The sequence below is a fragment of the Talpa europaea genome, assembly GCF_964194135.1.
Source record: "Talpa europaea genome assembly, chromosome: 9".
NCBI lineage: Eukaryota > Metazoa > Chordata > Mammalia > Eulipotyphla > Talpidae > Talpa > Talpa europaea.
The window spans coordinates 75,977,559-75,990,438 of record NC_140076.1 but is presented as its reverse complement, the minus strand read 5'-3'; positions in this window follow the sequence as shown (position 1 = coordinate 75,990,438).

The following is a 12,880-nucleotide window of genomic DNA, read 5'->3' as shown; positions in this document are numbered from 1 at the left end:
AAAAGAGAGGGAAGAGGGAGGCAAAGAAGCAAGGAACAAAGAAGAGGGAAGGCATGAAGGGAGAAAAGGGAGACTGAGGAACGGGAATGAGGTCTGAGGCAGGAAGTCTCCCCCTGCTCCCAAGGCAGGGCCCAGCTTCCTCCGGGGACCGCTGCTGGCCAAGGGCTAAGTCAGGACTGGGGCTGGGGACGAGCCACTTATAGAGATGGGGACAAATGTGACGGGGTCCTCTATCCTGCCCCTGCTGGGGGATTTAGACAGAGAATGAGCTCCCTTCTCAGGGCTTAATGGGATTGGTGTTTTTCCCAAGAGAAAACAAGAGAAAATGTAATTAATCATCGGCTTTTTCTAAACCATGACAAGGAGGAATTGGCAGGTGCTCACACCCACACCTCTTTAGGGCACAGGACAATTTTACACTTGAGAAGAGCAGAGATTCTGCATTTTTCACCCAGGAGCCCAGAGTGCCTAACAGAGTGCCCAGAGTGGGTCAGCAGGGCTCCAGACATGACTGTGGACAGATTCGGTGAAAGCAAACGAACTTGTCGTTACTCCTTGCTTGCTTGTCTGTCCCTCAGAGCGTCGCTGTGGGGGGTCAGGAGCCCTGGGCTCTTGCTCACTGCTGACCCTGGAGCCCACCCTGGCTGGGTGCTCACACAGGCTCTGCAAAGACTTGCTCTGTTGCTGACAGGCCTGGAGGGAAATCTTGCTGGTTCTCAGTTCAGCAGGGGAAGGGAGAGGAGAAGGGGAAGAGATTGGGGAATGCACTCCATTGAGAGAAATTTGCCTGACACAGGCAAAGGGAAGAGAGAAGCTGAATAGGCCCCACAGTCTTCTAGATGGGGTAGAGGGTGGTGTAAGAGACTTGTTTCCACCATCGCTCATGGAGGATGAAGCTATAGGCAGAAGGAATGGGTAGGGATGGAGGGGCTGCCATGGCGACTCAGGCTGCAGGGCCTGCTCCTGGGGTTGGTGGGTGCCAGGGAGTTCCCCAAATATCAGGACCACTAATAAACAGGGGGCCAGCTCACATGAGCTGGGTGGGTTCTGGTTTCCATCTCTGATAAAGTTGGGGTCCTCTAGTCTCAGTGGAACCTAATAGGCTGTGGGGCTTGAAGAGCAGGTGAGGGTTTGACTGGGGGCTGAGAGAGGGAAAGTCACGTGACACATGGAGTTTAGCTGGTGACTCTTGCTCCGAGTGCCCCTCACAGCTGGTGCAGCCTTAGGACTTCTGGAAAGCCACATATGGCAGTGTGTCTCAGCTCTGACATACTCTTTAAAGTGCAGATTCTGGTTCTGTTGCTCCAGTGGAAGCAGAGGCTCTGAACTTCTAGCAAGTTCCTTGGTGCTGCCACTCTGCTGGTCTTTGGACTGGACTTGGAGTGGCCAGAACCCAGGGATACAGCAGAAAGAACTGTGGGTGTTAAAAAGTCAAGGAATCCCAGACACCGCAGGTTGTGAACCCCGCTACTCTCCACCCCATCCCAAGAGGTCATGGGGTCTCTTACTCTCCCTTTCCAGGAAGATTAACTGACAAACCAACAACCCACTGGGGCAAGTGCTCCTGGGGGAACCTGTCTGACCCGGGCAGAGAGCATCTCTGGAAATGAAGGGAGGCGTGTCAGAGAGGGCCCTGACCACCCTGCCTCTGGGAGTCGGTTCCCTTCCTGTCCCTCTGTCTCTAACTGATCACTGACTTTCTGGGGTCTTTTTCTAAAGAAGGTGCCCCCCTCCTCCCCCACCCTCCTTTCCTACCCTGGTCATTGGAAGTTTCTCCTTCGTGTAACCTCCACACCCAGGGGGATCTCTTCCACCTCACCTGAGGGAGGTGTGCGGGAAAACAGGGTGCTGCTGTGAGACACTATTCCTTTTGGAGAAAGAAGGCAGAATTACTGTGATGGGTGCCGGGGCCTGTGTGGACTGAAGGTGTTTTGTGGGTTTTTTTGCCAGACTGGAAGACTTGAGACCTGGATGGTAGATTTAGGGTCTGGTTGCCCCCCTGCCCCCCAGCACACAGGGTGCTCTGTACTATGCTGAGCAACTGACATCTCCGAAACTTCATTCAAGCATCAGACCAGATGCAGCTCAGAGGGGTTGAGTAACTTGTCTAAGGTTATATAGCACTAAAAATGCAAACCCTAAATTCAAGGGCCACCTAGTAACCTACCCACATTGTTTCCCCTGGCATCCAAGGGGAAAAAACCCTAATAAAAAGCTGAAGTGGCATGAGTCGGCCAGGTTAACCCGGATGCTGCAGTTTCTCCCTGGTTTCTCCTATATTTGTGAGCATCTCTTGTGGGTCCTCGGTTCCTGAGGAGCTCCCCACCGGATCTGGAAGTGGAAATCCTTGCTGCCTGAAAGGCTAATCATTTCCCCTCAAGGCCTTCCTTTTCTGTGTGAGCCCCAATCTGACCCTGGGGAACACTCCGAGAGGCTTGGATTCTAATTCTACCTTCATGTTCAAGAACTGTTCTTGCTGTTTAGCCCTAAGTCTCTGAGTTGCATTTAAACCTACACGCTGGTGGTGATGCTCCCCGGGCTGGGGCCCGGGATGTGGGGGTGGGGGAGTAGTAGTTTCCCTGTGTCCCTTCAAACCCCAGCCCCAACCCTTTCCCCCCTTTTGTATTATAAAGTCTTGTGGCAGCGCTAACAGCTCCGCACAGCCCCCAAACCAGGATCTGTGCAGTGACCCAAGAGAACGAGTATTGAGAACCATAAATCAAAAAGGATCATAACCCAATCTTGAATGATCAGAGCGACTCTCTTATATACTTTTTCCTTCTTAAAGGGATATAGCAGCAAGCGATTATCATTGTCATCCTCACTGTCATTCTGATTACCAATAGTATGATGAATCACCTTGGCCAGTATAAGTGTTCCTTATAACACATGTAGGGTTTAGGTCATTATTTAATAAGAGCAATCGAGAGAACCAATAGGGAGTAAGCCTGAAGCTTGGACTTGGAGCCAAAGCAATGTCCAAAGCAGATTCTGCCTTTCTTCAGAGTTTAGTTAATAAGAAATGGGTCCCCATCGTCTACCAACAATGGATTCAGCTTATTTTTTTCCATGTTACTTCACTGAGTCTTCATAATAACCATTTGAGGTGGTTACCATCTCCATTTTGCAAACCCAGGAAATTGAGGCTCTAAAGATTAAAAGACTTGCATAAGATCCCAGTCAAGTGGCGAAGCCGGCTGGGAACAGGTCTGTCTGACTGCAGGCTCTGAGCTGTAATCAGTCAATCAGGGTAGGAAAGTTGAGGATGAAACTCTGGAGCCAAGAGACGAGGCTGGCGGGAGGCCCCAGGTTCTGAAGTAGGGGCTCCAGTCTAATCCACGGTGTGAGCTTTTGCCAGAAAAATTATCAGCGGAGGACCCAGGAAGCCAGAGAACAGATGATAGGGACACTTCCAGAATCACATACATATAAAGTGGGGGAGTTTAAAACCAACCATTACAGCTACGCAAAGCAGAGAAGAAGGGAAGGTGCTATGTGACCGGCCTTCTGAGCGGAACGACCCAATAATCTGGTGGACTGCAGACAGCAAGACTGCTTGGCGGTGGCTCCGTGGGGAAACTGGGACTGTTTATAGAAACAAAAGCAAGCGAAAGAGACGGGGCAGGGCTCAGCGAGAAGGAGTGAATCAGAGAAATCAGCAGCGTGGACACAAGTGAGGTCTAGAGGTGGCCGGAGGGACTGAAAGGTTGGAATTGAGAAACCAGTCCGGGGACGACAGTGGAGACACAGAAGGTTGCGGCGGGGTGGGGCTGGAAGGAGGGTGCTAGTTCATGTCTATTAGCGCTGTGCAGCCCCCGCCCCTCCACCACACGGGCAGATCTGATTAGGAAGCCTCTGGTCACTTGCCTTGATTTCAGCCACAAGTGGAGAGCGGTGAGTCCTGCGACCTCCCCTAACCCTATTAGCTAAAGCTGCTTAAGTAGGAGAGCAAGCCGGCTATGGCCAGGGAAGGGCAAAGCCAATCACCTCTGGGGGATTTTTGGGGGTGGGGGGACAAGGGTAAATGTCCTTTCCTCACTGAGACCCTGAAGGCCTGTCATCCCTCCTGCCAAAGAGCCCATGTCTGGGGCAGAGTACCCCTTCTTAATGCTTCCGTGGTGGGGACTCTGTTGGCTGTACACCACTTTCCCTCCAACAGCCTCAGCCCCTCAGGCCCTGGCCCATCTACCGGGACAGGCACTCCCCTCTCCACCCTCCCCTGAGTCACACCTTTCTTCCGCCTCCCCAGTCCCAGCCCAGCCCCCCACTTACTGCCCCATTGCTAGGTCTCAGTTCTCTGCCCAACCCCCCTAGTCCCCGCCCTTTGAATACACTCCCACACCCCAACCCTCCCATCCCCCCACGGGGTCCCTGGGGGGGGGGGGGGCCTTGGGATTTAAAAGGCTTGTGCAGCTCAATGGAGTAGAAATCCAAATCCAGACACTCCCCTGCTCTACCCCCAGACCTGTCAGAAAGTCACTGGGAAGTCACATAGTCCTCAGAGACCCAGGGACCAGGAGGTAGGACCTGGGGGGGTCAGGAGACCCTCGCTCTGCCTGGCCTTTCCTGGTCTCTGTTTCACTAAGTTTGACCTTTTAATCTCCAACTTATTCGTCCTTTATTACAGTTTCTCTCCTCTTCCCTCCCAGCCTAATTCTTCTTTCTTTCTTTCTACTGCCTGGCCCAACCCTCATCTTAATCTTATTTCCCCCCATTATTTACTTTCTTTTCTCTGCATTGTCCATCCTTTCAATTCTCAGTTTCCATTTCTGTCTTTGTGTCTCATATCTATAAATCACAGGTGTCTATCTGGCCTCCCCTAAGCCCCTTTCCCTTCTCCAAGAGAGGTCCCTGCCTCCCTTCCCAAGAAGCCCTCCGTTGCTGTCTCTCTCACTGTCTCTCATTGTCACCTTCTATTTTCTCACTCGGTTTCTGTCTCATCTTCCTGAATTCCTCACCCATGCTGCAGAACTGGAAACTGAACCCAGGCCTCCCTGCCACCCCTACCCTGGTTGGTTGGTTTCCTTGCCCCTCAGTCTCTCCTGCTTCCTACCCAGGGCCCTCCCGCTTCCCTTGCTCCCTCCCTGACTAATAACCTCAGCATGGGCTCCTTTCATCTCATTCCCATCAGCTGTGCCCCAGGGGATCCCCTTGCCTGGACACCCCCATCCTCCCATTGGTCCGGCACCCAGGGACTAGAAATCCCCTCCAGCAGGCGCTGAGGTGGCTGAGGCACTTAATGGCCAGAGGAAGTGAAAGCTCCTGGCTGAATGCTGAGCTGGGGTGAGCTGGCAGGCTGCAGCAGCTGAGTAACCAGACTGGGAATGCCGGGGGCCCGCAGGCAGGATCCTCGGGACTCTCACCCACAGAGGGCCTCTGACGCCTTCTGACTCAATCCTCGTGTCCACATCCAGCCTTACCCTCAACCCTAATCTTAACATGAACCCTAACTTCCACTTCCACTAAGCCCTCAATCCCATCCTGGGGCTCCATCCACTGCTCCAGCCCCTTTCCCTATTGCCACCCGCCCCCACCAACAGGGCTAGAAAGGGACTTAGAGCGTGAACCTCCTCCTGTCTTCATTGGGGAGGAGGCTGGGAGAGGAACAGGACATCTCCCTGCCCCAGGAGCCCCTCTCGGCCTCTCCAGCTCGATATAGCCTACATCTACCCCACTAGGACATGGACACTGAAGGTCTCAGACTTCAGACTTCTGGACCTGGTTCTTTGGGAAGAATTTCAGGAGTGAGAAGGGCAGAACCCCTTCACTCCATCACAAGTTTCCATTCAATTCACCCCAACCTGCTCAGATGGCAGCAAGCGCACTCTCCCGTCCCTGGGGGCCCTCTGCCCGTCCCTGCCCTTTCCCGCTCCCAGGCTCAGAGCCCATGCCTCAGGGTCAGTGCTCACCCACTACCCTCCGCCCTCAGCCACTCAGGTGGCAGCGGTGGTCTGGCTGAGATGCAGACCCCTGTGTGTGCAGACCCCAGGGCAGGGGGTGGTGGAGATCTTATTCATTCAGCCCCCTGAGCCGGCCCCCACCCCATTAACCCAGGAACCCTGCCTGCTCTCTAAGCCCACTCTGACCCCAGAAATACCCGACCTGGGGAGAAGAGTTTGCTTCCATTCTGCCCTTTGGTGTCTCTGAGGTTCCACCTCCCTCTGCCCTGACTGCCCACAGCTAGACAGAAGAGCCTGCCACCTCTCAGCATGGCCCTCGAGCTCCATCTCCCCCCGGTGCTAGATATCCTGACTTTCCTCTTCCCAGTTGCCCCACTGCTGGCTCCACAGCTGGGTTGGGGTAGGGGCCAGCTCCAGCGGCAGACCTGCCACCAGAGCCCCTTACCTCCATGCAGCAGGCGGTTGGGCTCCAGCTCTGTCCAGCGGCTCCCTCTGGCGAGCTCCTCTCCCAGCGACCCCTCGCTCATCACACGCTGAGTTAGGGTTACTTAAAATGAGAGCAGGATCTCCAAGCTCCCAGGGGAGCCGATGTGGTTTTCAGACAATAGCATTAACTGTTTGGGGGCCAGTGGCACCACGGCCCTGCACCCCCTCTGTGTGCCCCCCCTCTGAGGGGGTGAGGGTGAAGGTGGGGGGAGCATCTCTCCCTGGGTACTTTGCATCCAGCGCCTATCTCTGGGGCAGATGGCTCCTAAGGCATTTGACCAACAGAAAAACAGGTGAGAGGGCTGCCTTTTCTTCAGTTCTAGAAAAAGGGACACTGCTGGGAAGTCCTTCTGGCCATCTACCTTCCCTCTGTAAGTCAGTCTTTCTGGAGGCCAGTTCTGGAGAGGGACCCCCTAGTTGCAACCTCTGACTCTGAACACTCTTTGTCCCTCAGTTCCAGCCTCCCCGCCCGCTTCCATACTGGTGCTGAATCACTACCATTTTATAACCTTCCCTCTTGGTCTCAAGTATTAAAATGACACTAATAGTTTCCCCAAGCACCTTTCTTTAAGGATTTTCAAGCACGTACTATGTCTCTGTCTAAGTAGAGTTCTAGAAAATGATTTTTCCTTTTCTTTATCCATACAGCCAGAAGTTAGACAGCAAGAAGAACTTCCAACTAAGACATAAGCCAGACAGAGGAGAGTAACTGCATTGGCATCAGAAACCCCGCAAAGGAAATAGTAGGAACAAGATAAAGGGAGTAGGATCCAGAATACACTAGGGAGGGGGATGAGGATTTAGGTGACCGGCCTCAGGAGCGGCTCCACAGGAGAAACTGGAAGAGGGCAGCTGTCCAAGAGCAGAGCCTCCTCTTTAAAGTCCTGGGAGTCAAGTGCCCTGGAGCTGGCTGGGCCTGAGTCCTATCTCCCTGGTCCCTCGTCGGGAGGAAAAGATTGATGGCTGTCATTGGGGAATCAATATGATTTTCTCTTTTTTTTCCCTGACTGTGGGAGGCCAAGTTCCCCACCCCTCACCGCCCCCTCATTACACAGCCTCTACCGTCCCTGAGCTGATATAGATGGGAATGGAGGTCCATGGAATTAAATTCTGGGGGTTGTTTTCTGGTTAAATCAACCGAAGCTAACATGATGGAAAGGTGAGGGAGAGAGGCTGATTGATGAAAGAGACAGGACCCTGGGCCACGGGGAGAGGATCCTTGTGGGGGAGGCAGGGAGCACAGAGCTCCAGGCCCACTGAGGACAGAGAGAAAGGGCCTACAGAGGGAGGGAAGGCCCAGGACCCTGCTCCCGGGAGTGCATGCAGGGAGAGAGAGGGAATATTAGCAAAGGTGAAGCAAATTGGATCTCCATAGAGGACAGAGGGACATGGTGAGGAGGTCTGAGGTCAGCGCCAGGACACAGCCTCCCTGGTGTTTCTCCCAGGTTATTTTCTCACCTGGAGAGCTGGGTCTGCCCCTGTATACCTTTACCCCACCCATCTCCTTCATGTAAGGATTCAGGGCCCTCTGAGCTCGGAGCAGGAGGATGCAAAGCCAGGGAGGACTCCAGGGAGAAAGAACTGCTCCTCTCCCCCTGCATGAAGGTTTCATTCAAGGTGCAGGTTGAAGTGGAAAGGCAGGATCCAGGTGAGGACCTGGACTCCAGGGGGGCCTCAGACACCTCCTGCCTCCAGGAGCTCTCCTGGGAGGGCAACATTAGAAAGGCTTCGTGAGAAGAGGCCCAAAGCTCTTCTGCTTTCCCACTTCCTGCCATCATCCCAGCTCCCAGGAAAGTCCCTCCTGTGGCTGACTTCCAGTCCTTGCGAGAACTGGAGTAGCTGCCTCTGAGACGATTAGGGTTTTCACCTTTTCTTTTCTGCAGCTCCACATATTGTCCCTACCCACTTCCTCTCAGATTTCTGTAAACCTGATCACAACAGCGACAACCCCCACCCCCACACTCATTCTGCACACTTGGGTCGCTGGCCCTGCTAGAGAAGGTTGGGCCTGGGATTAGGAAGCCATGAACTTGGCACAGATGTTGGCCTCTGGGTGACATCAAGGGCTTCCTGTTCTCCTCTATGACACAGGCAAATGGCCTAGTGCTCGTGGGTGAGGGGTCCCTGATTAAATCCAGCCAAATGGATTTCCTTTTTCTATTTCTTTTTTTTTTTTAAAGATTTATTTATTTATGCATACAAGAACTGGGGTACAGGTCAGAGGTGTGTGTGTGTGTGGGGGGGGAAGATGAGAGGATTCACCAGAGAGAGAGTGGGAAACAGAACAGGCAGATTGACTGAAATACACTGCTGAGGGGAGCAGAGGGCGAGACAGGAGAGGTCTGTTGTGCCATGTGGGTAGCTCCCTGGCTGGGGATCGAACTCGTGCTGCAGAGGCTGCGGATAGCTTCATGGTGCTGTGCTTAACCCCTTGCACCACCAGCGAGGCCCCGTTCCCTTTTTCTTATGCAGTCCTGTGTGTATCCTGGTGCCTGGCACAGTGCCTGGACTCTGGAGCTGCTCTACCAATAATTGCTGAGTGAATAAACAAAACGTTCCTCATCAACTGGCATGCCACAGCTGGCCTACCCAACTCTCAACAGGCAGCCTCAACATATTTAGTTACCTTAAAACATATTTAAAGTTACCTTAAAAATTTCTGGGTTCATCTCCATTAATGGTGCCTGTTCTGAGCCAGCCTCCTAAATCCCCTGATACTCTGATGTGATAATGGGGTCTGGGGCTAGTGGGGCGGGGTAGGAACAGAAGGCAGCTTTTGAGGCTGGAGCTTCCGGCCCAGGCCTGGGGTTCTGGGAGGGTTGGGAAGAGCCCTGCCCCCACTGTCCCCGCTGCCCGAGGTTCCAGGTACAGACTGCGCACAGCCCCCCTGGCGCTCTCACAGTGGCAAGCCAAAGAATGCACCACTGGAGCCTCAAGTAGAGTTTTCCTGTTCTAGTTAGTGACTTTTTTTTCATACTTGAGTAAGCAGTAGGAGAAGCTAAATTCTGAGTCTGTCGACACTGTCTTGACCTACTTTGCATCAAGACCACACCACCCTGAATGGGTCCCCACAGCCTCACATGTGCCTCTGTAACCAGCTGACGTGAAATGGGCAGGACTGGGCCAGGGACGGGATCAGAACCTGGGAGGGCTTCTCTGGGAGCTGCACAGCCTGTGGGTGGAGATGAAGAGGCGGTGTCAGTCTTTCTCCCAGCAAAAGGATGAGGAGATGAGAAAGCTCCTCTCCCTCCGTCCTCCATGGACCTGGCCTGGGTGGTCAAGCTAGCCAGCCAAGTGAAGGCGGGAAGACTCGGCTAATCCCAGGAGGGTCTGTCCGGCCAGTCTAATTGTGAAGAATGGTGAACATCCCCGGACACTCACTCCTTTCCAGCTCTTGGAAAAAGGGGTCAATCCTACCCGCTCATTCTTTCCAATCCCCCATCAGCTTCCCGAGATGGAGTGGGGCCCGATGTGCCCCCATCAGAGGGACAGAAGGGAGTGGAGGTGGCTGACACTGGATTCAGAGGGTGGGAGAAAGGGAAGGGGAGGGAGGAGAGAAAAGAATAGATGGGTAAAGCCCCCAAATTGCCATAAAGGGGGGAAAGGGAAGGGAAGGAGTTGCAGGGTAAGCTTTTGGAAGAGGAAGAAGTCAGACTTGAGACAAAGCAGGTGGAGACAGAGGGGGAGGAGAAGGGTGAGGAGGAGTCCCAGGGAAGAGGAGAGGCTGGGGGTGGAGGGGGCGCAGGGGAGGCAGCCCAGGAACACAGCCTCTGGACCTGGGGGAGGGGAGGCTGTGTGCGCCTGTGGAGCTGGTGGCTGTGGTGTCTGTGGAGACTCTTCATGTCCCATTAGTGGCAATGGAAGGTGACATGCGGGGATCGATACCAATCGAGGCAACAGACTCCCAGTAATAAACCCATTTCACTCACACTTCTCCACCCCCGCTGGCCAACCCCAAGAGAGGGAGCGAGGGCTTCCCACGCCTGACCCCTGCCGCAGAGAGGCTGTTTGCAGACTTGTCCCCAGTCCTGGCACTAGGACTGGTTTAGGGACCCCCAAGTCAGGAAGAGTCATACCAGGCTGGGGGCTCATGGTATCTAGTTGTGAGGTCCAGGGCCTGTAGTCAGACCTGAGGCCTGGACTCACTTTCCCTGGGGGGTGAGGAGGAGCTGGGCCCACCTCCCGATCGCTGTGGGCACTCCCAAGGCAGAACAGGGAAATGCTCTGGAATGTGTGCATCTGCTCAGCCTGTGGGCACAGGTGAAGGAGTCTTTGTGCTCCTGAGTCTCATGTGTGGTTCCGTGTGGGTGTCTGAATGTGTCTGTGTGTCTATCAGTTGGTGTGTGTCTGGGGCTTCGTGTTTCCTGCGTGTTTTGCTGGTGTGCTCTGTGTGCCTTTCTCTATTCATGCATACCCACCACAGAACGTGGGTATGTCAGCCTGGGTTTGCCTGCATTTGAATCTGAGGGTGCGTGAGTCTGAGTGTGTGCCCATGTTTCTATGGGTGTCTGGCTCTGGGTGTGTGGGCTGTGCTTTGTTTTGGAAACTCTTTATGGGTGTCTGCAAATATGTGTCTCTGAACTTGTGGGAAAATACTGCTGCATTTGCATCACAGCCCTACCTCAGCCTGGCCTCTAGAGCAACACCGCAGGACATATCCTACCTGCTAGGTGGGTGCCTGCCCCACTGTCCCTGGAATGAGAGGTTTTCCTAGATACGGGACTTTCAGTCTGAAATTGGCGGTCCCAGGAGAGTTGCTCATGTTTCTTCCAGACTCAGACACCAGGAGGCCAATGTGATGGCCGTGTAGGTGTCCGGGAAGGACAACGAGGGAAGGGTAGATGGAGAGTTCAGGGAGGAGCTGGGAAGGTGGAGGCATTTGAATGAAAGAGGAACTACAGGGGGAAATAAAAGATTGGGAACTGTAGGAGGAATGCCGGTTAGACTAAAGGAGGAACTTCCCCCAGGGCACAGAAGCTAAGATAGGAGGGAAAGAACAGATTGTCCTCTGCTCCGGAAAATTCTAGAGCTGAGTTGTGCTGGGCTCCAGTGGAGATATGGCAGGGAGAGGTGATGCTTGTCTGCTTTTGGTTGGTAGGATGTGCCCAGATGGGCCCTCGCACAACCCTGCCGCGCCCTCTGGCTCCTAGCTGGGTAGGGAGGAGTGCATGTCGCTCTGAGAGTGTGCCCCGCTTTGAGTCTGCCCCTCTCGGCTTGGTGGGCTCCTGTCCTTGGAGGGTTCAGAGGGGCCTCCCTGGCTGTGAGTGGTGGGCATGGATGGAGTGGAAGCTGGGGTGGGGGTGCTGCAGGAGGGAGAGAGCTGGTTTATAATGTTGTAGATCTCTAAGCTCTGCAGAGAGGGTCTGAGCCCGATCCATCCTATGCACCAAGAACTTCCCAGTCCCCTTGCAGTGTGGACACAACATCTCCCGGGAAACTTTTTTGATTAAATTCATAGCTTCGTTCCTGCTCTAATTTACTGCTAGCTCCCTCACTGCCCTGCAGGGGATGGGGTCCCTTTAACTGGTCCTCTGGACCACATCCTTTGCTCCTTTCCTCTTCTGTGCCTGGTGAAGGATGCTCCTCATAGGCGAGCACCAACCAGCAAACCTTGTCCTACAGAAATCTCTGAAGGTCAGACCAGAGGCTGTGTTGCTGGCTTTCTGCCTGGTCATAGCCCACCCACTGCTTTGTCTTCATGCAGGGCGTTCCATGCACCCTGACGCTGGCCTTTGACACCTTCCCGGTGTTTGAGGGGGTTATGCTGATAAACACGAAGGTTTAAGCTGCCTTTGAGGTCACACAGGCTTTTATCTGTCTCACCAACTGAGTTTCCAGTAGTTTGGAATGCAGAACTCCAGGGCTAAGCACCTGCTCACAGACCCGCCCAATACTATCTGTGCGCAGGCGCAGAGATACTCCCATGCCTGTTCAGCGGCTGCACCCTGCCTGGCAGGGGCCGTGTAGCCTGGAGGCCACTTGGTCATTTGGACGGGAGCTCAAGGGCCCAGGGGCCTATGTGTGCACTGGAAGGAAGGAGGGACATGGCCTCAGGAGTGCATGTCCCTTGGTCCCACAGACCCCACATCCAGGTTGGGGCGTGGTTCTGTTTGCAAATAACAATTTCAGTGTCTGCTGTCCCCTCCAGGCTTGAGCTCTGGAAGATGGCGAGGAACTGAATCTTGTCAGGATGCTAGTCTTTTCTCCCTCTGGGCCTGGCCTTGTGTATTCTGTGTGGGTCTTGTCTGGTCTTCAGATAGGGTTGGCCTCCTCCCTAAGAACAGGGGCTTCAGGAAGCCAGGAGCTTCACTTCTCAAATTAGGGGTTCCCCAGGGGACTTATTTTCTCCCTCAGACCAGAGATTTTCTGGGGGTCCCCCAGCTGTAGACTCCCTGAGGAGAGCCAGACTCCTTTCCTAGATCCCCTTCCTCAGAGGGAGGTGGGTGAGCTACTTAAGCCAGGACAGGAAGGGGGCCAGGGCTCTCTGAGAACAG